Below are 26,371 nucleotides of genomic sequence, written 5' to 3' on the forward strand. Positions count from 1 at the left end.
GAATAGGTGAGAAAGTTGATTGACTTGATCTTTTTGGGAGGCATCTAGGCAGTGGTACCGGGTCCTGTGCTCATTGCATGAGTTGGCTCTTTGAAACCTGGGGTTTATGCAGGGACGTTTGGCTCAGTCTGGGAGGAGGGGACTGGACCTGCCTGGACTGAGTCTCCCAGGTTGATCTCAGTCCTCGGGGGAGGCTTTGCCCTGGAGGAGGTGGGGATAGGGGGTTTGCTGGGGTGAAGGGGAGGGGGCAGGAGGGGAGAGAACAAGGAAATCCGTGGCTGATATGTAGAACTGAATGGTATTGTAAAATAAAATAAAAGGGAAAAAAGAGAGAATTCTCAACAGAGGAAGCTCAAATGGCTGAAAGACATTTACGGAATTGTTCATCATCCCTAATCAGCAGGGAAATGCAAATCAAAATGACTCTGAGATACCACCTTACACCTGTCAGAATGGCTAAGATCAAAAACACTGAGGACAGCTTATGTTGGAGAGAATGTGGAGGAGGGGAGCTCTTCCCCACTGTTAGTGGGAGTGCAAGCTTGTACAGCCACTTTGGAAATCAATATGGTGCTTTCTTAGAAAATTGGGAATCAATCTCCCCCAAGACCCAGCTATACCCCTCTTGGGCATATACCCAAGGAATGCTCAATCATACCACAAGAGCACTTGCTCAGCTATGTTCATATCAGTATTGTTTGTAACAGCCAGAACCTGGAAACAATCTAGATGCCCTTCAACTTAAAAATGGATAAATAAAATGTGGTACATATACACAATGGAGTACTACTCAGCAGAAAAAAACAATGACATCATGGGGTTTGCAGGCAAATGGAAAGATCTAGAAAAAAATCATCCTGAGTGACGTAACCCAGACTCAGAAAGACAAACATGGTATGTACTCACTCATAGGAGGATACTAGATGTAAAACAAAGATGACTAGACGGCTACTCACAACTCCAGGGAGTTGCCTAGAAAACAGGACCCTAAAAAAGACACAGCAATTGCCCAATAACAGAGAAATGGATTTACATGGACAACCTGGATGTGAGTGGGGGTAATGAAGGGCAAGGTTCAAGGGAAAGAGAGCTTAGGGGAGTGGGAGATCCCAGCTGAATCAAGAACAGAGAGGGAGAACAAGGAATAAGAGCTCATGATAAATGAAAACCACGTGAGAATAGGAAGAAGCAAAGTGCTAGAGAGGTCCACAGAAATCCACAAAGATACCTCCACAACAGACTACTGGCAACGATCAAGAGAAAGCCCGAATTGACCTACTCTGGTGATAGGATGGCCAAACACCCTAACTGTCATGCTAGAAATCTCATCCAATGACTGAGGAAAGTGGATGCAAAGATCCACAGCCAGACCCCAGGTGGAACTCTAGGAGTCCTATTGGCAAGAAAGAGGAGGGATTGTATGAACAAGAATTGTTGAGACCAAGATTGGAAAAATCACAGGGACAAATAACCAAACTAATGGAAACACATGAACTATGAACCAATAGCTGAGGAGCCCCCAACTGGATCAGGCCCTCTGGATAAGTGAGACAGTTGATTAGCTTGAACTGTTTGTGAGGCACCCAGGCAGTGGGACCAGGACCTGTCCTTAGTGCATGAACTGGCTATTTGGAACCTGGGGCTTATGCAGGGATACTTTGCTCAGCTCGGGAGGGGACTGGACCTGCCTGGACTGAATCTACCAAGCTGAACTGAATCCCCAGGGGGAATCTTTGCCCTGGAGGAGATAGGAATGGGGGGTGGGCTGGGGGAAAGGCGGGGGTGGGGTGGGAGGGTGGAGGACTGGGTAATCTGTAGCTGATATGTAAAATTCAATTAAATTATAAAATAAAAAAATAATTTTTTTTCAAAATAAAAAGAGGTAAAGAAAAAAAGTCCTTCCATATACCTATACCTTGTAGGGTACCACCCATAAATTTATCTAGTTTTTTTCTATGTAGCTGAAGTTTTCTACAGTCCTTCCCAGTCCCACAGACCCCACAGCTGCTTATAAAATAATCACTCAGAAGCTTATATTAATTAAAACTGCTAGGCCTTTAGCTCAGGCCTACCACTGACTAGCTCTTACATTTAAACTCAGCCCATTTCTGTTAATCTGTATGTTGTCACATGTTCCATGGCTTTACCTGTGTGCCATTATGTGCTGCTCTGTGGATGGTGGGCTGGCATCTACTGACTCAGCCTTCCACTTCCCAGAATTCTCCTTGTCTGTTTATCCTGCCTATACTTCCTGCCTGGCTACTGGCCAATCAGCATTTTATTCATCAACCAATCAGAGCAACACATTCACAGTATACCGAATATCCCACAGCAGTTTCAGGCTTATAATTGGAATCTTTTATCCCCACTTGGAGATAATTTTTGAGGAGGATGATAGAGACAGATCTAATTTTATCTTTTTGGCATGTGGACATACAGTTTGCCCAGCATCATTTATTGAAGATGCTGTCTTTTTTTAGCTGTATGATTTTGGTCACTTTGTCAAATATTAAATGGCAGTAGTTATGTAAACTCATGTCTGGATCTTTGATTTTATTCCATTTGTCTATGTGTTTATTTTGTACCAGTACTGTATTGTTTCTATTACTAGGACTGTATAATAAATCTTCAAGTCTGAAATGGCAATTTCTCAAAATTTTTCTTTTTGTTCAAAATTGCTTTGTGTATCCAGAGTCTTTTCTGATTCCATACAAATTTAGGATTTTTTTTCTATTTCTGTGAAGAATAGTGTGGATTTATCAATTGCCTTTCCAATGAATCTATGAAATGCTAGAATGCTCATTTTCATAATATTAATCCTACTGATCTATAAAGATGGGATGTCTTTCCATTTTCTAATGTCTCTTTTAATATCTTTCTTCAGAGATTTGAGGTTGTCATTGTATAGGTCTTTTCCCTTCTTAGTTAGATTTATTCCAGGATATTTTATTGTCTTTGATAGGATTGTGATTAAGAGTTTCATGTTCTAACTGAGCTATGTGACCATGGTCTTCTTCTCAGTGTGTTTGTTGGTGGTATATAGAAAGGCTGATGGTTTTTCTAAGTTTATTTTGTACTCTGCAACTTGCTGAAACTGTTAGTCATTTCTAGAATTTTTTTGGCAGAATTTGGGGGGTCTTTTATATATAATATCATTTCATCTACAAATAAGGATAGTTTGTATCTTATTGTATCTGAACTGCATTTCTGCCATTACTTAAGTGTTTTTCAGGCCACCAAATGCCTTGCACTGAATCACATTTCTCTGAATGTTCAATATCTTTTTATGTGTCTCTGAAAAGACACTAATAAGGTCGGTGAATAGGAAGGGCTAATGGTATGAACATTGAAGGCATCAAGCCTGGCAATTAATGAGCATATAAGCTGATAAGCAGAGCCTCTAATGTAGAAGGGAGTGATCATCTATTATGGAGAATGTTCTCAGGGACTTATAGATTTATGAAACCACAGATTTCTGAAGAACTTTCCTTGAATGCTGTAAAAGGAAGGAGATTAACTTGAAGACTTTGTGCATTGCAGTGATTGTTGAATGCAATGCATTAAAGTGATATTCAATATGTACTGCACTGATAAATATCCTCTTAGAGATATCTGTAACTCTAGGAGTCAAGTAAAGAACCTCATAATCTATTACTTCTAGGTTAAATCAAGCATAAACCTTTGGGGGTAGGATGGATGAGATAGCTCAGTAGTTAGGAGCACTGGCTGTTCTTCCACAGGACCCAAAATCGATTCCCAGCACTGACATAGCAACAAGTAGCCATCTATGACTCCAATTCCAGGGATCCAATGTCAACTTCTGACCTCCACAGTCACTGCACACATATGGTACACAGACATACCTGTAAGATAAACAAATATATACAATAAAATGAAAATAAAAATATCTTTAAAAAAGCACAAACATAATGCTGGTGAACTCTGATTTCTGTATTGAATCACTGTCCACATTAGTAATAGCACTTACCACTGCTTACTTAGCACATAAATACCAAGTGTTATTCTAGAAATTTTTATTCATCTGCTCTCTAATCCTCACCTGAACAATCCAAGGTAGGTACTATGGTTTTCCTCACTTTTCTCATTTGAAAAGAGACAGAGAATGGATTATGATATAGTTTTATTTAGCAATTGTAGTTAATCTTTCTCCCATTAGGGAAATAAACTTTATATCGAGAGCTAAGAATTCCTGTGACACTTGGGATGGATTGTATGTCTCATCCCTGCCCTGGCTAGCTGGTTGTAAGTTACCTCTTCTGTCATGAATCAAGGAAATGTTTCCCAGGTTCAGAAGGACAACAGATCTGAACATGCATTCACAGTGCACAGGCAAACATGCTTCTCATTTCTTACTGTTAGAATTTGTTGTTGTTGTTTTTTTAAACAGGGTCTTATGTACTCTTAAACTCGGAATGTAGCTGATGATAAACTTGAAGTTCTGGTTCTCCTGCCTCTAATCCAAGCACTGAGATAACAAGCATGTGTCACTACACCTAGATTAACCTTTTATTTGCTTTTCTATCATATATTACATCCCTACTGAGGTTCCCCATCCACCCATTCTTCCCACTTCCTTTCCCCCACCTCTACTCTCCCCAAGATCCACTCTTCCTGTTTCCCTTCAGAAAAGAGCAGGTCTCCCAGGGATCTCAACTGAACATGGCAAAATAAGTTAAAATAAGACTAGGCACACAGCCTCATATCAAGGCTGGAATAGGCAACCCAGTAGGAGGAAAAGGTCCCAAAAGAGGGCAAAAGAGTCAGAGACAGGCCCACTCCCACTGTTAGGAGTGCCACAAGAACACCAAGCTACACAACCACAACATACATTCAGAGGACCTGGCTCAGACCCATACAGGTTCCCAAATGTCACTTCAGTGTCTGTGAGACCCTACAAGTCCTAGCTAGTTGATTGTGCGGGCAATGTTTTTGTGGTTTCCTCAACCCCCCTGGCTCCTACAATCCTTCCTCCCCATATTTCCCATGGTTCTGTTAACTCCACCTACTATTTTGATGTGTTTCTCTATATCTGCTGACATCAGTTGCTGGATGAAGTCTCTCTGATGACTGGACTAGGCTCTAGTTCATGAGTATAGCAAAATATCAGTAGGAATCATTGACTTTTTAAAAAAGACTTGTCAGTTTCTTTCTTTTTATTTATTTGTTTGTATTTGGGTGATAATGACCTCAATCCTCTAAATTGAAAGGATTGCTATTCTAAAAAGGAAGTAATTAATATTCCTTGTTTGAAGTACAAATATATAGATCCATGTTAAGTTTCAAATCATGGATAATTGAAAAAGGAACAATCTGAACATCTGTCTCCAAAATTCACACATTTTCTGCTTCCAATAAAAGAATCAACTACAGGTGGCAAATACACATAAAATTGTGATTTTGATGTAGACGCCTGTGGCAAAAGTAGCATTTGTGACCAGTGATTGACATTGCTTTAGCAATAACCTTGTCTGTGTTCCAGTCCTAGAAACACTTTCTCTTCATGCTCCAAATCTGCTCATGTTAACAAAACCTTGGGGACTCTTCTAGAAGCCTAGTCCACTACAGTCCTATTTACAATTCCATTGAGATTTGGTGAATGAAGCAGACTGCAAGACACTAATATTTATCACGCAGGATGGAATTTTGTCTCCACACTGTGGCCAAAAGCAAATAATGTCAGCCTATTGAGGATGAATTTGAAGGTAAACAAAAGTTTAAATGGGACCAAAAACAAAAACAAAAAAACCAAAACATATGGGTAAGCAATGGTTCACAGGCACAGAGCTGAGTTGATTCTTCACTAGTAAGAAGGAACAGTTTGACCACATGCCTCTTGGAGGGCCTCCCTCCCCAGCATACCTTTCATACCTTTCCCTTCCGATCTTGTCTTGTCAAATTATCCTTAACCAAGCTTATCTCTAAAATATAAAACTTGGCAGTGTTCACAAATGTCATCTGAGAATCCATTATCAGTAGGGAAACAATACTACCTTGATTTCATGTTTACTAAAAGAAAATATTGGACTAGAGCTCAGAAAGCACTATGGAGTGCTTTCTGATATGGAGTAGCCTATATAATTTTAAATGATTTATATACAAGATATATATGTGTGTGTATATATACACACATAGATAAATAGATAGATAGACAGATAGATAGATGATAGATAGATAGATGAGAATTTAGATAGCAAAGCAACAAATTGACCATTTCTTTCCCTCTTTGTCAGTAAAAGTGATGATTAACTGTATTCACTCATTCCTTGGAGTTATTCCATTTACATATTATTAGAACAAAATCCTTTCTTAAACAGCAGTGTAAAGATTAAAGCCTATTGGGTTTTGTCTCCAAAACTGCTATCTCATTTAATTTGATTAATGGACTTATTCCCACTCCTCTTACTTTGTCCCAGCCTACTATTCCTGAAGTGGTCTTTGTTTTGTCCTCTATGTTCAGGAGTTGCTCCCAGACATCCCTTGGTGTAGGTGATCTTAGCATCTTACAAAACATACCTGTCCTACAGACTCTGAAGTTCACTTGTGATGCTGTCCAGGTGGTTCTTTTCTCTAGACATATACCTCTTCCTCATGCTCAGGTCTCTATGAATGGCTCCAAACTTCTCATCACTTCAAATCCCACCACCATCTACTATTTGGTTCATCACCTTCTGTTCTCCACAACTAATTCATCACTGACAGTGACTTCTGCAGTGACCTTTTTCTGCTCCTGGAGTCTCTCTTCTGAAGACCTTCTGTTCCACCACCTATCACTGCTGCTATCAAAGATGACCACTCTGAAATTTGCTCTAACCTTTTTCTGCTTTCTGAATCTATTGTATACATGGCTCAAATTCCAAGGAGCTTGTGATGCAGTTTAATTACTTCCCACTTCCTCATAGAGTTACTTCTCATTGCCCGTTGTCAGGACTGCTGTCGGGACTTGCCTTAACTCATTTATCTGCTCTCACCACTTGCTTGCCCCTTGGTATACATCACACACATAAAATTATTCTATTCTTAATAATCAGAATTGGTCTCTTCTTTTACCTACCTACCATCATCAATTCACATAAACTAACTGAGCTTGGATCACATATTTTCTTAGGAATAGTAGAAGGGAATCTCTTCAAGTGTGGCCCATTGATTTATTGTGTCAAAACTAAGTGATTACTTGATAAAAGTCAATCCATATATCAGTGCAACAGAATAAGAATTTAGGGGAAGAGGCAATGAACATGGAATTTTAGTGTCCTCCCACAGTCTTTACACTTAATTCTTATGGAAACTGTCATCTTGTATGCAAATTACAAATTGTTTCAAGTTTCCTGGATGTGTTGAGAAAGGAAGATGCATAAGTAATATTCTAAATACTAACCAAGATAGGCAATTGACAGGCTTTCTGCATACTTTTGGCTTAATGTGTGGTTCCTGGGCATTTCCAAAAATATCTTGTCACATGAAGAATAATGAAATTGCACCCATTCTGCATACCATATACCAAGTGGGTTAAAAATATCAGGGAAGGAAAACTATGGGTGAAGTCTGTGGAATTTTTTGTATGAAACTAAAAGCACCAGCAACAAATGCAAAAATGGAATGCGAGGTTTAATTCTAACTCAGCCTTCTCCAGAAAAGGATATGGGTCCAGAACTCCAAGCAGGTACTGCAGACCCATCCTACCCATTTGCCTGTCTATCAGCCACTCTACCCACCATACTGAGACCACACCATGTGGAGTTTAACCTGGTACTCCAGAGCCCCTCAGACTCACTCCACCCTCCACCCATCTATAAGTCACCCTACTCACCACACCCTTCTACACCTTTTGGAGTCCAGGCAGGTCCTCTAGGTCCATTCCACCCATCGGCCTGCCTATGCCAATTTACCCACCACAGTGCTACCATACCATATGGAATTCAACTCAGAACTCTAGGTATGGAATCTGAAGAACCAGTCACTGACATTATTTACAAAGATTCCTTCAGACCATAGGATCTTGCACTCTTCACCGGAGATAGAAACTCTAAGTCTAGTCTCTATCCTACCTGCCTTCACCTGGGAATCAGATGCCTCAAATGGTAGAACAGCCTGCATATCAGCCTGGACCTGTCTGTTAAATAGCTTTCTCCTATTCTAGGCTTCACTCGAAACTATCAGCTTTCCAAGTCACTTGGTATGTGAGCTTGAGTAACACACACAAGTAGGAAATTTGCTGCCTCCAAAATCTAAATAAGCATATTAACCATTGGGCTTCTTTCTTGAAGGTGGAGGAATACAGGAACAATTTACCTGTAACATTGAGAAATTTACCTGCATGCCACACATCACTGAACTAGAAATTTTATTGAGTAATGGGGCCCTTTAATTTTAGTTGGATTTGTTTCCCATCCTCTGATGCAAATATATTTTATCAACAAGGTTATAGTGGTTGCTACCTCCTTCTCATTTGGCCCAATCAGCATAATGTCATCAATGTAATGAACAATTGTAATATCCTTATGGAAGAGATAGGAGATAACAGGAACTTGTGCTCTTAAGGTGTGAGAACCAAGAACTAGAGCCTTTTAGCAGCAGTTTAGGTGAGATCCATTGGGGTGAGGAGTCAGAGGCTTTTAATCTGAGGAAACAAGATCAGCTGAGGAGTTGGTAACATGAGGTTGGCTGTAGCTTGTCCTATTCCTCTGATCTCTTAATTTTCACCTCAATATATGCCTCTGGGTTTTTTTTATTAATAAGACTTTTTAAAATTCATATTACAATGTGGGCTCACCTGTCATTGCTAGTCTGTAGTATGACCTCATGAAGGTTACACACTGACAACTACTGAGTTTTTGTGGTGCTCAGTATCTATCCTTAGAATGCCGGTAAGCCTATCTAAGCTCCAAATTTATCTCTCCTATTTAAAAGTAACTAACTCCCAGTCAGTGACAAGTTCCTAAGCTAAAATTTCTGGATTCATCTGCAAGCATGCTCATATCAGTCACCTGTACCAAGAGACCAGACATTGGAGGTACAAGGAGAGAAATAGAATCAGAGTCAAAACTGTAAGCACAGGTCACTGTTTTCTACATCAGACTATCTTTCTTGTTCCTCGGCAATGCATGCTCAACCTACCAACTTAATTGGCCTGATGTAAGAAGCACAGCATGACACCTAATGACATTGACCCCGCCTCTGCACTCACCTAATCTATGTGTATGCTGGAATAGGAAAAAAAAACAGGTCACATGACAGGCAATAAAGACTCAAATAACTACCAACCTTTTAATGACCTTAAAAACAAGTAAAAGAAAGGGAATGTCTAATTTGGTATCTTTTGATTCACTATTTAACATATATCAATACTTCTTAAAATGGAACTCAGCTAATACCTTTCAATTCTATTTGTAATTGACACAGATGCATATATTACCATGCACAATATGTTTTGAGTTATGTATGCCCTAATTTGCAAATTCATTACCTCACATACTTATCTTTTTTTGCAGTGATATCTATTCTGTCACCAAGTTCCAAAATCCTATACACTCTTAATAAACTATGGGCATCACATTGTACAGAGGTGATCTCTTCAATATATTCTTCCTATCTTACTAAAATTTTGTACTTCTTTTGACCAACATATCCACAGACATTGTCTATATTCCAGTCCCTGTTAAACATCTTTCTATCTTCTAATTCCAGGAGTGCAAATATTTGAAATTCTACTTAATGGGCTTACAGACTTACTCACCATACCCATGTTTATGTAGATGGGGAATCCAAACTCAGGTCATCATTCTTGACATGGCAAGTACTTTACCAACTAAAGTATATCTCCATCACCTTTTTGCCCATATGAAACTCAGGTTATTTTTTGCTTATAGGATTGTTTAAGTTCTTAATATATTGTGAATATTAATTGCTTGGCATATGTATGTTTCATAAGTAGTTTCTCCTATTCTCTGGTTTGTGTTTTTACCCTGTTGCCTTTTTTCTTCTTTGCTTTTGAGATGCTTTAGTTCAATGAATCACGCTGCCTAATTTCACTCTTCTTTTCTGTTCTTTGACTTTCATAACTGCCCAAAACACTACCCAGAGACCACTGTCAGGGAGCTTTCCCCATGTTGCTGTCTAGCTGTTTTACAGTCTTAGGTATTATCTTTAGATCTTTAATCCAATTTGATTTGGCTTTTATACATGTTTTGATGTGTGAAATGAGATTTCTTTGATTCCATATGTGGACAAAACTATAGCAAGCTTGGGCCCTGTCAAATAAGCTCCTTTAAAAGGTATTTCTTAAAATGTAACTCACTGGTTTCTTACCTCAAAACTTCATGGATCACTTGATAAATACCAGTCACCATGTAAGTACAACAAAATCCCAGTGGAAGGAGCAATGAGCCTAGAATTTTAATGTTGTCTTCTCAAAATCCCCATACTTAAAGATTACAGAAACCAACATTTCATATATTTTATTCCCAAGAACGTACATATTCTATTTCAAAACATATACTAATTGTCTTAGGAAGTAGAACATATTATTGTCCAAACATGATTTACCATTTTGTCTGATATTGTAATATCTGAAACTGAACTAAAATGTTTTTGAAATAAAGGCAATGAAAATAGCATTAATAAAGTTTTTCTTAAAACAAACTATTCCAAAGAATATAAAATACCTTGGGGAAACTGTAACTAAGCAAGTGAAAGACCAGTATGATAAGAACTTTAAGTCTCTGAAGAAAGAAATCAAAGAAGATATCAGAAAATGGAAAGTTCTCCCATGCTCATGGATAGGTAGAATCAACATAGTAAAAATGGAAATCTTACCAAAAGCAATCTACAGATTCAATGCAATCCCCATCAAAATTCCAACACAATTCTTCACAGACTTGGAAAGAACAATACTTAATTTTATATGGAAAAACAAAAAACCTAGGATAGCTAAAAAAAATCCTGTATAATAAAGCAACCTCTGGAGGCATCATGATCGCTGATCTCAAGCTCTACTATAGAGCTACAGTAATAAAAACAGCTTGGTACTGGCATAAAAACTGACCAGAAGCCAAAAGGGTACCATGGAAAAAAGAAAGCATCTTCAACAAATGGTGCTGGCATAACTGGATGTCAACATGCAGAAGACCATAAATAGATCTATGTCTCTCACCATGCACAAAATTCAAGTCCAAGTGGATCAAAGACCTCAACATAAATCCAGCTCCACTGAACTTGATATAAGAGAAAGTAGGAAGTAGTCTTGAACACATCAGCACAGGAGACCACTTCCTAAATATAACACCAGTAGCACAGACACTGAGAGCGACAATTAATAAATGGGTCCTCCTGAAACTGAGAAGGTTTTGTAGAGCAAAGGATACAGTCAATAAGATAAAATGACAGCCTACAGAATGGGAAAAGATTTTCACCAACCCCACATCTGATAGAGGGCTGATCTCCAAAATATATAAAGAACTCAAAAAGCTAGACTTCAAAATACTGAACAATCCAAATAAAAAATGGTTACAGAGCTTAACAGAGAATTCTCAATAGAAGAATCTCAAATGGCTGAAAAGCATTTAAGGAATTGCTCAACATCCTTAGTCATCAGGGAAATGCAAATCAAAACAACTCTGAGATACCACCTTACACCTGTCAGAATGGCTAAGATCAAAAACACTGAAGACAGCATATGTTGGAGAGGATGTGGAGCAAGGGTAACACTCCTCCACTGTTGGTGGGGATGCAAACTTGTCACTCTGGAAATCAGTATGGTGGTTTCTCAGAAAATTGTGAATAAGTAAGTCTTCCTCAAGACCCAGTTATACCACTCTTGGGCATATGCCCAAGGAATGCTCAATCTTACCACAAGGACACATGCTCAACTATGTTCACATCAGCATTATTTGTAATAGTCAGAACCTGGAAACTATATAGATTCACCTCAACTGAAGAATTGATAAAGAAAATGTGGCACATATACACAATGGAGTACTACTCAGCAGAAAAAAAAAAACCAATGATATTGTGAAATTTGAGGGCAGATGGATGAAACTGGAAAGTATCATCTTGAGTGAGGTGACCCAGACTCAGACGGACAGACATTATGTGCTCACTCATAAGTTGATACTAGATGTGAGGGAAGGGATGGCTAGACTGCAACCTACAACTCCAGAGAAGCTAACAGGGAAAGACCCTAGGAGGGACATATGGATGACACTGTGAAGGAGAAGTGGATGAGATCTACATGAGTGGACTGGGGCAGGGGGTGGCAGAGGGCGAGGAGAGGGGATGAGAATATAGGGAACTGGGAGGGTCAAGCTGGAACAGGGATAGAGTGGGAGGGCAGGGAGGAAGATGCCATGATAGATGCGGACATCATGGGAATAGGAAGAGGCAGGGTGCTGGGGAGTATCTCAGGAATCCACAAGGATGACCCCACCTTGGTCTGGTGGCAGTGGTCCAGAGGGTGCCTGTACTGGTCTACTCTGGTAACCAGCATAGCAAATAACATAGCTGTCATCATGGAGCCTTTGTCTAGTGACAGATGGAGGCAGATGCAGAGATCCACAGCCAGGCACCAGGCTGAGCTCTAGGAATCCAATTGATAAGAGAGAGGAGAGATTCTGCAGGAGAGGGACATCAAGATCATGATGGGAGGATGTGCAGAGATGAAAAGAAAGAGAAAAAACAAAAAGGAAGTCAGAGAACTGCAGGAATACATACCACTATTTTTTAAGAGTCCCGATAAAGAGCTTAGAAGCATAAATTGAGCTGGAGAGCATTTTTATTCCAATGTGTTCAGATTACTAAGGTCTTATCCAACATTCTTTGATCTTCCTCAGTTTCAGAGCCATGGTCTCCACTCCTAGGAACTATCAGACTTTTATTAACTCAGCCATCAGATTTCATGCACCAGTATAACTTGGATGGGCTGAACCTGGACTGGCAGTACCCTGGATCACAGAATAAGTATTTCTTCACTGTCCTGACACAGATGGGGAAGGCAAGAATAGTCTGTGGTCTGAGATTATTCAAATTCCAGTATTTCATTTAAGAATTGAGTGACTACAGAAGAAAATTAAACATGAATGTAGAATTGTATAATCTTGACATTCTGAAGATCCTTGGAAATCTATAATACATTTATTCAACAAGTTATATGCCAGACATTATCTCTTACAGGCTGTACTAAAAACTATAATTTATTTCATCTTCACATTTACTGTATAACATATATATCATACACATTGTAATCCTTATTTTATAGATAAAAAACTAAGATAGTGACTTACACAAGTTCACACAACTAGTGTCATAACAACCCATGATATATATATATATATATATATATATATATATATATATATATATATTTGCCTTCAACAATTTTACAGTATTGTCTGTGGTTACTGATACATGGTCTGTATGAAATATTGACTATATGATACAAATAAAACTTCTCAGCATTAAAGAACAATATGAGGTAGAAGACTGAAATATAGTGAACAATTGCAGCAAATTTTCATAAATACTATCTAAATGTCTACAGAATATATAAGTAACACAATGAAATCCCCCTGTTCTTTGGAAAAATCTGAAAGTACATCCAAGAAAAAGTGATGTTGAGCCTCAAACATGAAAAAAAAATGGTGTTATTCAGTTACATGGGGATGGATATGGCACATGTAGGTTTATGTGAGAAAGGGAATGAGTAATGAGCAGGTGTTTCTCAAGCTCAGCAGACTGAATAGCTGTCAAGAATCAGGTCATGTGGAAATTTGTATATTGCATTAAAGAAATTACAAAATGCCCTCAAGTAAAGGGGAAGTTCTGAGTTACTTACAAAGTGTAAAAACACTTTGAAAAACTGGTATCATATTAATTATGAAAGATGTATTAGAGATGAAAAAGAAAAGACAGAGGAAGAAGAAACTGAACTAAATCAAGGAAGAGGTTATCAGGGCTCCCACTATGGCTCTAACATTGAAAGTAGAACATCCTGTACATCCTTGTACAGAGACAGGAGGATGATAATAAGTAGGAACTGTGGTCAATTTGAAGTAGAAAGAGTAGAGTATCCCCAGTTTTCTTACTTGAGGACTTATTTGGTCATACTTCTATAGGATGGTAAATAGAGAATAAGATATTTTAGTAAGAAGGAGGATGGGATGGTCTATCTCTGACTATGTTGACTGTTGTGAACCTGGAATGGCCAAAAGATATTTGATGAATACCAATCTGGAGTTTATGAAAAGGAACTTGCCATATTGTGCTGACACCATCAGCAAAAGTGGACAGCAACTAAGGGAAACAGAAAGGAATAGTGAAAGTCGAAGACTATTGATAAACTTTAGACTTACTTTCTCCCCAGACAGATTCTTTTCTATATTGATCCATACACCAAATTGGCAGCTAGCCTCAGAATGATTTCAATGTAAAATAACTGGCTAAGTTAATGCTAATTTCTTTTTGGCTGGACAGCCCTAATTATGAGAAACAGTACCCCCATTTATAGGTGAAACATACCTCTAGGGAAATGTCTAACTTCCATACACTGATTGTAATTCTGCCAGTTGAATATGCAGAGAATAAAACAATGCATATTTTAATACAAGTGCTCAGTATTTGAAGACAGATGTTACTCTCTGCTTATAATGTCTCTCTTCATTAGTCATTTCAATCACTTTTGAGCATTTTCCTTGCATGCCTTTTGGAAACCCAAGTAGTTCCACTATAAGAGATAATTTCAATGTTCAAAGAAAATTAGAGCTATAAAAATCACAGGTAAATTAACAGCTGAAACTGAATGGGACCTGTTACCCATCCATTATCTACTCACCAGCTCAACATTTCACTGGACAGGTGTCAGTCAGCACTATGAAATAGTCTATCTACTGATTAAATTATAGCTATTTCCTACAGCAAAAGCTAAATTCAAGGACATTCAGCTTCACAGTGTAGAGATGCAGGTAAACCTAACAGCCATCTGGAATATGGATTCTGATTGTGAGTGGTTGCTATGTGTGGAATTTTGTGAAATGTACTTGTAAGATTTATTGATACTATCCTTACTACTGACATTATTGTGATATTGACAGAACTATAGTAAGACAAAATATATTATAGCACCTTCTATGTAAGTATGTACAACTTAAGGAGCTGAAATCAACTGCAAATATACTCTAACATGAGCTTTTGATCAGGATGCCATCAGGAATAATCTATCCAGCTGATGATCACTGCCAAAGGAGCTGCTCATGTCTCCATCCTCCAATCTAGCTATGAGATCTTCCAGCTGTCACAGTGAGTGATGCACCTTAATATAGAACTCCCAAAGGAATATACTTACTCTTGGCATGTCTTGCTGCTCTATAATTTTGCTTTCAGGCTTTGAGTAGAGTTATTTTGCTTACTTATGTGTGAGACATGTAATCAGAAATGTTTTTGAAGTCCTCCCCACTCCACCAGGACCCTTGACTACATCCAGGTCTTGACCTATAGTATCTGTGACTATTGGAATGGTTGCACTGGAGAAAATGTCCTCTTTTTAAATTCCCAACTGATATCAAGGCCCAACTAAATACACTTATGCTAATGCAAACCAGAGACAACATAAATTGTATAGAAATTCAGGAACAAAAACCTGAGTTTAGCAAATGTAGTCGTAAGTCACTGATTGTATCTCAATTATTACTTCATTTGAATGTTTTGAACAAAACTAAGTGAACCTCGTGTAGTTAACATGATACAGTTTACCTGAGAGAACAGGGAACCAGCAGAACCAAGCACAGAGGATCAGCTGCTGGTACCCATAGCCAATCTGTTGCCACTTTAGGATTACATCATGAATTACTGCAAGGACAATGGGGCTGCAGCTGAGAAACTCATTGTTGGATTCCCAGCTTATGGACAAGCCTTCATCCTGAAGGACCCATTCTCCACTGGAGTCAGGGCCCCTACTATTAGCTGTGGTCCACAGGATATTACATGAATAAATGTGGGATCTGAGCCAACTATGAGGTCAGTAGAATGACTGTACAGTGCTATTTGAATTTCATACACAGAGCTATACAGTGATGTAGGAGTCAAAATATGTTGATTCTTATGTTCATCCTGCCTTCTCCTACATACTCTAAACACAGTGTCACACCAGGTATCTGAAGTGTTTATATAGTGTGAGTCTCTAAGAAAAATGTAGATCACTTAGTAACACTCAATCTCCCTTCAATCAACACTGGGGATTTTGAAGGTCATTTATATTAGAACAGAAAGAAATGAATAAATTTCTCGTTACTGCAGGATTCTAAGTTCAGCACTATAAACATGTATGGTGATATTTTATTTGTACTAACATGTGATTTGTATGTTAATAAATAAAGTTGCCTGGGGGTCAGAGCTATTAGCAAGCCATAGGAAAGCTGGGTGGTGGTGGTGCATGCCTTTAATCCCAACACTTGGTAGACAGAGCTAGGTAGATCTCTGTGTGTCAAGGATACAGCCAGCATTGGAGACACACACCTTTAATCTCAATACCAACCATAGAAGACCTGGAGGTCTGTACAGACAGGCAGTGACTAGGAGGTCATGTGGTTGGGTTTCCAACCAATGAGAAGGCAGAACAGAAACTCTATAAAAAGACAGACACAAGAAGTAGGTCTCTTTTGGAGAGGTAGGACCACCACCATAGTAAGGGTAAGGTTTTTAGCTCTTAGCTCTGACCTCTTAGCTTTCTTCTCTGCATTGGTTCTGTATTTCTTACTTAATAAGATGGTTGGTTACATCTATAAACATGGACATCAAAAAATAACTCACTGGATTCAATATCCAGTATTACAGTTACAAAAATGAGATCATAGTATGCTATGATATGCCATAAATATTATTGACATGAATATTATTGACAGTTCTCACAAGAAAAGAACAAGTGCTGGGGTAGAGTCAAAATGGTAGAAGAACCTATAATGTGCAAGGACCTGAGTTTCATCCCCTATACCACCAAAGCAAATATATTTCGATCTTATTTACTACTAATAAAACCCATTAGAAAACTGATTGAAACCCTCTGAAATGAAAGGAAGAAACTGGAATAGGTAAGTGAGGTTTTGTCTTTCATGTCACTAATATTTAAAAAATCTAAACCTATTGAATATTTAAAGACTTGCAGTCACTCAAAGAATAGAATCCATTACAACAGGGTTAGTTCTCAGGAAGTGCCATATGTCTATCTAGGCAATGAATGGGATGGCTATGACAATGTTAATGAGCTTCCATGTCAAGGTAAGATCACTTCCTTCAATGTGCTGAGGCTCTGGTCATGCATATAAGGGTGAAATTGACTGTTGTCCTCTATCCTTAAACAGGCTCAGTGACTTAAAGAGAATGTCTTAGGAGGTGCTATGGTCTGGGCTATTCATATGGATGCCTTCAGTGGCTATTTCTGTGATGACAATCTTCCTCTAACCTCGACTCTGAAGAAATACCTCTAAGTATACAGTGCAAGTGAGGGACATCAGAGCCATGTCCATGGGACATAAATGTCTATTCATCAACTCAAGGGCAGCTTTGATATGTATATTGCCCAGGGAGACTGTTCTCCCTTCATCCCACTGCCCTTGCCCAAGTGATGGACGATCACTGATCTTCCCCAACAACTCAATTTTGATGCCAGAAATTATATGGTCATTGGAAAAGCAGGCCTACCTGGGGGCAGTTTCTAGGCTACCTGAGTCTTAAAGGTATGTATGACTCTTTCAAAATGATGCTGACCTTCACTGTAGTAATCTACTTTAGAACCTATGAAAGCTTTCTTCAAAGCTACACTAACCCCTCACCTGAAGAGTTACCAAGAAGCCCTCACCAGTGTTCTCTACTCCATCATTCAGGAGATGAACCAATGACTTAAACTTATTATTCCATATTTTCTTAGATTTATTTATTCTCTATATGTAGATCCTACAAAAATATTTTTTACAATACACTGTGTGCCCAGTATGTATAAAGATGTCATGAATGACTTAGGTGGATAAAAGAAACTTTTTATTTAAAGCCAGGGTAGAGGCTGGCATAATATGATAGTGTTTCTTGATCCCATCTTAAAAGATAATGGAGTTATCTTTTGTTTTACATGTGAGACTCTAGAGCATATTGCAGCCCCACTATGGGCCACCACACCTACAGATCTCTTCACCTCTAGAAGTGACCACTGCATCATCAAGCTCACCAGCCTACTCTGTGCTGTGTGTTTCAGGTTGCGTTGCTTCCGCTGTCCAGAGAGAGCCAGGAATGGCTCCTTCAGAGAATGGAAGCAGTCATGAAAGCAGGCTCTCTGGGACAATGGCTCCTTCACCAGTACCCCACTGTAAATCACAGAAATGTCTTCCAGTGCCTTAGTGGAGTCACATATTAGCAGACATGCCAGGCAGAGGGTGTTTGAACACCAGCTTCTAATTGCTGTACCTATACCTGATCTGCCACCTGTCCTCGGGGCTCTCAAAAGTCTGTTACTCCTGGCAAAAGCCATCTTGCTTCTACCTGAAGTTCTGAAATAAAATCTGTAGGCAGGGCATGCGTGTCTTTGGTTTCTGCGATTTTGGTGGAAACCTTTCCCCAGCGTATAAGTAACAGCTGTGCATGAGGGGAGTGTGGTCAAAGAGAGTGTGCTGGGCCAAGAGGTGGGGCCAGCTGTCCTACAGTCCTCTGTAGGGCTGGGTCCATTGTCATGACTGTCAAGACTGTGAACAGGAACTTTCACATATTTGGCACATTGATCAGGTTGAGGGCACTTATAGGACATGTCAGCAGCCGAGACCATTCTCAGGAAGGCACCACATTGACTCCCGAACTGCAGAACACAGGCAGTGCTGATGAAAGTCCCTCAAGAGTCCAAAATGATACATAAAGTGAACCCTAATGAAATGTTCAGTACTAGGCTTAAAGCTGTGGAAATTGTATCTTCACATTCTACCAGAACAATTAGCATGAAAATAGGTCTCAATAATTTTTTTACATTCAGTTATTTGTATGTGAGAAAGATTGTGCATGTGCCATAGCATGAATTGAGGTCAGAGAGCAACTTTCTGATGGCAGCTCCAGCTCAGAGCATCAGGCACAATGTCATAATGTCAAGCGTCTTTACCCAGCAAGCTGTTTTTTCTCAACTCCTGTCTTCTCTAGTAGGACATTGATTCCCTGGATCTGCGGTTCTCCACCTATTTCAAATCCAAAGCCTGCATTCTAAATGCACAGCTAACATAATCTGATTTCACATAATCTCAGATCAATATAATGCTATAACTATAATGTAAAATAGAAAACCATTTTCTAATATTATGTCCTGTGTATCAGTGAGCAAAGGCTGAACTACAACAACTTAAAAAGACAAGGAGTTAGGTTCTCGCCTCATGTGTGGTATACCACTCCACAGCTGCTGCTCATCTTGGTGATCATCTCATGGTACTGGTGTCTCCAAACTGCTGAAGACTTCTGCTACTACAACTGGATGCACTTTCTCCCAATAGCCTCTCATAGGCTATCGTCATGGTGCCAAACTTCAATTTCTCTGCATAACCCCTTTCATCCTGGGCCTTCAACTGTCACTGAAGCTGTCACCAATGGCCTCTCCTGGACTCTCACATTGCCCAGCATCAGCTGCTCTCCATGTCTTCAAAAGCAGTACAACCTAACTGGCTCTGACAGTACCAAGTTCGGCTGCCAGGTACAACCTTGGCCACCTCTGAAACATAGTTTCTGTGTGCTGACTCTGAGGAAACACTTCCCAGAAGATTTCATATTAAAGATGCTAAACATCCTATATCTTGACTTCAACTTGACATTCTTTGTTAGTTTGAACTGAGGTTTTCTTATCTTTGGGTGGGGATTTCCTGCTCTGCTGAAAAAGGTAACTCTAGTGTATCACATGTATCTCTGTGAGTGCATACTTTCAAACACACACTTGATAGTGTGTTTCTGAGGGCATCAATCTTGCTATTTCAGCCAGTTGACCAGGCCCAACCACAGCAAACTAAAAGTCACCAGTGACTTCTCTCCCCTTCCCTATTTTGACATGGTGCCTTACTGGTAGATGAAGACTATGGAAACATCACCATCTGGTGGTCAGTGCTAGGAAGTTCAATGCTGTCTACTCGCCTGGAATCAATTCCCAACTTCTTTCTTAGGAGGGGTTATCTTGGAAAAGCTGGAAAGATAAATAGGGGGAAAGGAGTGTCACAACCTTGAAATGCACCAAAAACAAGTAAGCAGAAAGGAAACACCAACTAAGGTCAAGTCTGTTTTTAATACAGCAAAGTGATATTCTCTAATTTGTGCTAACATGCTCATATTCATGAAGCTATGTATCTCCTGCATTGTCTTCTGAATCCTGGATCAGGCAGGCCTAACCTTAGTGTAAAAGACAGGGACTTTTTAACAGTGTGCTAAGCCAAGGAATAGATGGCCCTGTTAGCATATCCTTACAGGGGTGCTTGGGAACCCTGCTAAGAGGACCACCTACAAAGCAGACACAGGAGTGGGGTTTAGAAGGGGCAGTAGTCCTTAAGGTCAGTGCATGGACAGCAGGGATTGAAGAAGGCATTTGAAGATAGGTGAGACCTGTTAGTTAGCCTGTAATATACCTAGAGACCTGAAAAACCTCAGGCCTTATGAAGAGCCAGGAAGGTAAAGACTGAACTTCAGGGCCTTCTCCCCTGACACTTCAAAAGCAGTTCGTTTGTCCGTGAACTCTTTCTGCATAAGAAGTTACTGCAAAATCTGAACTAAAATCTCTTGTATAGTGTGCATGCCTGAATTGTGATGAGGTTGTCTAATAACAGATTTCAATCTCCTTCCTTCCATTAAGTGGAATGTGAAGCCAAGATTATTTCTTGTTCCTTCATCTTCACTCCAGTATCTTCAGGACATGGGCTTCAAACAAAACGCCAGAGTCTGACATACAGAGTGGGTCAGAGCTGTAGTCCCTGTGCCCAGGAGCAAAGGCAGGAAGATAAAGAGCTCTAGGCTAGTCTAGGCTACCTAAGCAATAGCCTACCAATAAAAGGACTAAAAAGAGGAAAGAAAAGAATGACTCCAATAAGTTGTTCACTTTTCACTGGCTCTATACACAGCAGCTCAGCTGCTGGCAGCGTGCTACTGATGAACAAGTGGGTGATTTTTTTTGGAAGTCCAGGTAGAGTGGTTGGTAATGAGCTGGAGAATGTTCATAAACATTTGCCTGGGTTTACTCACCTGTGGGAACTTTGTTTAAACACAGGATGTGGGCTGAGATCTTCTTCCTTTCTATTTCTTAGGGTGGAGGTTTGGCACTGCATGTGTCTTTGATCTGCTACTGAAGCTTGATCGTGGAGGGGCTGTGAGATCTTCAAAGTTGAGACTTGAAGGAGAAAGTAAAAGAGGAGGATGTAAGCACCAGCCAGTCGTGAGACAAAAGCTCTCTTAGGGACTCATGTTATAGAAGACAGGCTGGACACCGAGGAGATCAGAGATGAGATCATTCTTCATTCACTATGGAGCTGCCCGAACTTCTTTGCAAGACAGAGTATATCAAGGTTTTGATGAATTGAACACAATAAGAGTGCCTATCTGATGGAACTACTTGCAGGGATGAAATGTAACAATATATAAAAAGTACCTAGCATATTGCTAAACTCAAACCACACACTCAATAAGTGTATATTGTTTTCCAATTATTTTCTGGATTCTATTTTCTATCACATTGAAAAGACAGGAAAGTCGGGTGTAGTGGGTCACACCTATAATTCCAGGGTTTTCTAGAAACAGACGCACAAGGATCAGGAGTTCAAGGTCACTCACCCTTAACTACATAGTAAGTTCAATGACAGTCTGGGCTATATGAAATATTGTCTCAAATTTTAAAAAGAAAAGGGAAAATGGTGGAACATGTATTATAAGGAACTGAATCCTGTAGCATTAAGGCTTACCATTTAGGGAGTCACAGTCTCTTGCCTGTCCTTTTCTTTTCTCTAGATTCAAGAAAGCTAAGACTGGTCTGGAGCTGCCACAGCCCAGACAGGAACCATGCCCTGTGACACAGGCTGTGTTCTTCGGAAGCAGATATAGTCAGAGTGTGGGCACCAGCTGTTTATCAGAAATTGTCACTTGTGAAGGAAGCACAGAGACAGGACAGGAGGTTGCTTTCTGATGTAGCCTTGAGAAGTTCAGCCTGCTGGATGGAAGCTTTCCAATGTTTCCTCCCAAGCATAATCTTTCCCTACTTAGAATTGTGGAACCAATGACAAGGCCAATTGAGCAGTGAAGGGCACATTTATTCTTGGCCAGAAATAGAAGTGGGAAAAAAACTCCCAAGTCAACTTCAGCTCTCTTTGTGGGGTGGGAGGTTATCAAATAAAAGCAATGAAGTGGGATGATGTGCTGATAAAGGAAAGGAGTATTCTCTTTTGATGGGGGAGGATGGTAGTGTTGTAGAATATTATCTTAAAATGTGTTACATTTGTTTATGCTCTGGAATATTTGTTTAATGATGCAAAGATGTGTTGCATTTTTTATTTTGCATTAACTCTTTTATTTGCTTAACTCTGTGAAGCTGTGACTCTTTGCCTGTCTAAAATACCTGATGGTCTAATAAAGAGCTGAATGACCAATAGCAAGGAAGGAAAAAGGATAGGCGGAAGGTAGGCAGAGAGAAAAAAGAAAGATCCTTCTGGGCAGTGGTGGCACACACATTTAATCCCAGTACTCAGGACAAAGAGCCAGGTGGATCTCTGTGAGTTCAAAGCTAGCCTGGTCTACAGAGAGGCACCAAAACTACGCAGAGAAACCTTGTCTTGAAAAACCAAAAGAAAAGAAAGGAGAGATAAAAGAAAGATCAAGATCAAGGAGCAAAAAAGGAAAAAACAGTAAGAAAACAATGACAGGAAGATGCTAAAAGCCAGCTACCCAGCCAGCCACTGAGTAAGAGTGAAAGTAAGATTTACAGAAGTAAGGAGAGGAAAAAAGCCCTGAGGCAAAAGGTAGATATGATAATTTAAAGACAAGAAAAACTGGCAAGAAACAAGCCAAGCTAAGGCTAGGCATTTATAAGTAATAATAAGACTCCATGTGAGATATTTTTGGGAACTGAGTGGTGGACCCCCCAAATGAGCAAAAACAAATAACAACATGGTAGAATTGTATAGAACCTCAGGATGGGTTTGAACTGCTGTGTAGCTAAGAATAACCATGACCTCCTGATCCCCTTGCCCTCATTTTCATGGTGCTAGGATTATAGGCATAACCCTCATACTTGGCTGTATTCTTCTCTTTTCTAGGAATGGGTGGATATTTTCTGGGAATTAGATCACATTATCTTTTCATTCTTTTTATGGTTCTTTCCAGACATTATTATGTCAACTGTCTACTGCCGTGACAGTGGGAAGTAGATGTTATGTAGCAGACATGTGGTATTATAATGAAATTAGAAATTACAGTAGCCATTTTAGCAGCCTATTAGAGTCTCTAGTTTGGGTCACCCAACATAAAGAGGGATTTCTGGTCAAGTATGATAACTCACACTCTAGCATTCAAGGGTAAAAGCAAGGGAATCAGGAGTTCAAATAAGCCTCTGGTACATAACTAATTTTGGGCCATCCTGGGCTACATAAGACCTTGTCTTAAAAAAGACAAACAAACCAAATATAGGCATTCTGTCCTCAAAGGCAAATAAGATCATGGCACAAGCTAAAATTGCAGCTAAGTTATCCGAACAACAAAAGATTGGAGCAGGGAAACAGAACAACTGATGGCCACTTGAGTTGTCTTAACTTAGAGAAAGCCTAAGCCTTTATATTCCCCATCACATTCAGTCATTAGAAATGGGTTTCCACGGTGAAGATATGGCCTTGGGCAAAGGTGTTGTCTGCTCCCATGACAGGTCTGAAAACTCTGGCAACAGAGGATGCTGCTGACTACAGCCTTTCTCTTCATAGCAAGTCCCTAAAAAACAACTCCTAAGAAGAGATTGGTTCACATTGGTGAATTTCAGCCTCTTATAAGGATCATACATGCAGAGGCAGATGGTTACTCTTTCTTATGACCTCTGTGGAAGAACACATTCTCAAGTGATGCTGACCACTACTCATGCTTTCACAGACAAGATTCTCTCATTGGCTGTCAGTGAGAGGACCTTAGGGTAATCAGAAACAGACATATAAGTAGAGAGAGTCAGAAAACTCACAACATTGGTACACAGTGGAACAAGTGGTTCTCAGCTCTTCTAAAGTGGTCTATGAACATGGTTCTGAAAGACTTTTCCAAGTTAGCATGACTAGGGTCTGAGGAGGTGCTAGAGGGAGCCTTGTTGGGTCAGAATACCAAGGACTGAACTGAGGACAGGGACTGAAGAGGTGACTGAGAGGATGGGTGTTCACAGCAGCCAAGCTGGAGAAGGGACAGTGTGCTTTGATTGGGAAGAATAGCCTTTGATGTCAAACACCTACAGTCTACTCCCTGCTGTGACAACAGCCTTTAGTTTCCTACCTGAGTTTCACTCCCTCTGCCACAAAAACTGACACCCCCTGCCAAAACTTCACCTGTGTTGAAGATTCTAGACACTGATGAATTGATTAGAATTTATTGTGGAGAACTGGAATGTTATAGGGCCAAAATTATCTTGAGCTACCTTTAGTCCTTTTAATAGCACTTTATCACCCATCTCTGTATCTTACCTAAGACTTCCTATGACTATCAAGAAAAACTTTTGAAACATGCTATCAACAGGAACTAGTACTCACCAACTCGAAAGCTAAGGCTGGCATCAGATAGGATCTAAAGCAATGCAGAGATTCCCTCCACCTTGCTGTAACATGCTTTCCAAACGTCCCTGATGATGTATTTGGTAAGTGCATTGGCTTCTGACTTCTGACTTTTATTTGTTCTGTGATTAGCAAAAGCTCATGTGACTACTTACAGGTTTATTTTTAAAAAAAGAAAGAAAGAAAACTTGATTGAATCTGTGTTTCTGGCCCATGGTCTCTTATATTTGCTCAAAGTAAATACTTTTATTCCCTTTGCAGCAAGAACTGTGTTTTCACTGACAACTTCATGCCAGTGTACTCTGACCCAGGTAACTAGCATAAAGGCTTATGCTAAGCATATCTGATAAGTCTGTTGTTTGTGCAGTTGTAACTAAAGGACCTTTACACTATAAAACTAGGGAACTAGATAGACACATAGCACCATTATTTTCTAGCATTAGATACCATGTAGTACATGACTATAGTCCTTGAGAAGAGCATAAGAAATGAGACAAGACCTACTGCTACCCCAGCTTACTGTTCAGGTCAGTGTCCATAGGTTAGAGCAGCTGTGAAGAATGTAGGTATCCCAGTGAACAGAGGAGACAAGGATTCAAGTTTGAAGAGGCTGAGATGTCTGGAAATGTTAGAATACTAGAGAGGAGGGAACAATACCAAAAGGAAGATTCGAAGGCCTGTATAGGCCTTGGATACTTTTTTTTGAGACCTTTATTGAGACAGGGTGTCATGTAGCCCAGGTTATCCTGAAACTCAGTATGTAGAAAAGGATGACTTTGAACATTTTATCCTTTCTCTTCATCCCAAGTGCTGTGATTACAGGCGTGAGATACAACAAAATTAATAAAGAAGAGAATGCTGCATTATTGTGAGTGAGGGATGTGGTGTCTTAGGCTAGGTTAGTGGCAGTGAGGCAGTGAGTGATGAATAAAATCTGATGTGGTAAAATGGACAGACTATGTTTATGTATTTGTTAAGAGTGCTGCCTATGTCTGTACACAGATCTTTCAGCCACTTCTTGATGCCAAATCTTATGTGTCAGTTAGCACAAAATTTTATATACAGCAAAAAATCCAACTGCAATGATAAAAACAAATGTGGGTTTATCTGATTAGACCACAGCGGGTCAGTTATTCAAGGTCACCATCACCTTAACAGGTTCTTGACTTCTTTCTTTCTGCTAAACTGTACTGTTAGCTTACTTTTCTCATCACTTCAAATAAATATCTCATAAAGATCATCTTCAGGGTGAAGGACTCATTTCATTCATGTTTCACAGAGTGGGTGCACGGCATCTGGGTGCCTTCAGTGATAGTAGGAACTTGCTGCTTGATATGAACATTTCAACAGATGAGGAAAGAAAGACTCAGAGGAAGCAGAACTGTGCTGTAACTTTCTAACCTTGTCCCTGTGGCCCTACATCGGACAGGCCTCTTGCCCAAAAGGTTCCACAACATCCACAAACAGCATCATTATTGGGGACCAAGTAAACACACGAGGTTATGAACATTCAAACCATCTCATGAACTTGCACAAACCATTTCTTTTCCCTTTTTTTTCTTGTGCCTTCTAGTTTCAAGTTTGCT

The 26,371-nt window shown here is 39.7% G+C and overlaps 1 pseudogene; it reads left to right on the forward strand.

The window, feature by feature from the left end:
* The first annotated feature begins 7,617 nt into the window (after positions 1-7,617).
* LOC114707245 lies at positions 7,618-15,994 on the forward strand (annotated as a pseudogene).
* Positions 15,995-26,371: the final 10,377 nt, after the last annotated feature.

Source organism: Peromyscus leucopus, chromosome 6 (genome assembly GCF_004664715.2).
Source record: "Peromyscus leucopus breed LL Stock chromosome 6, UCI_PerLeu_2.1, whole genome shotgun sequence".
NCBI lineage: Eukaryota > Metazoa > Chordata > Mammalia > Rodentia > Cricetidae > Peromyscus > Peromyscus leucopus.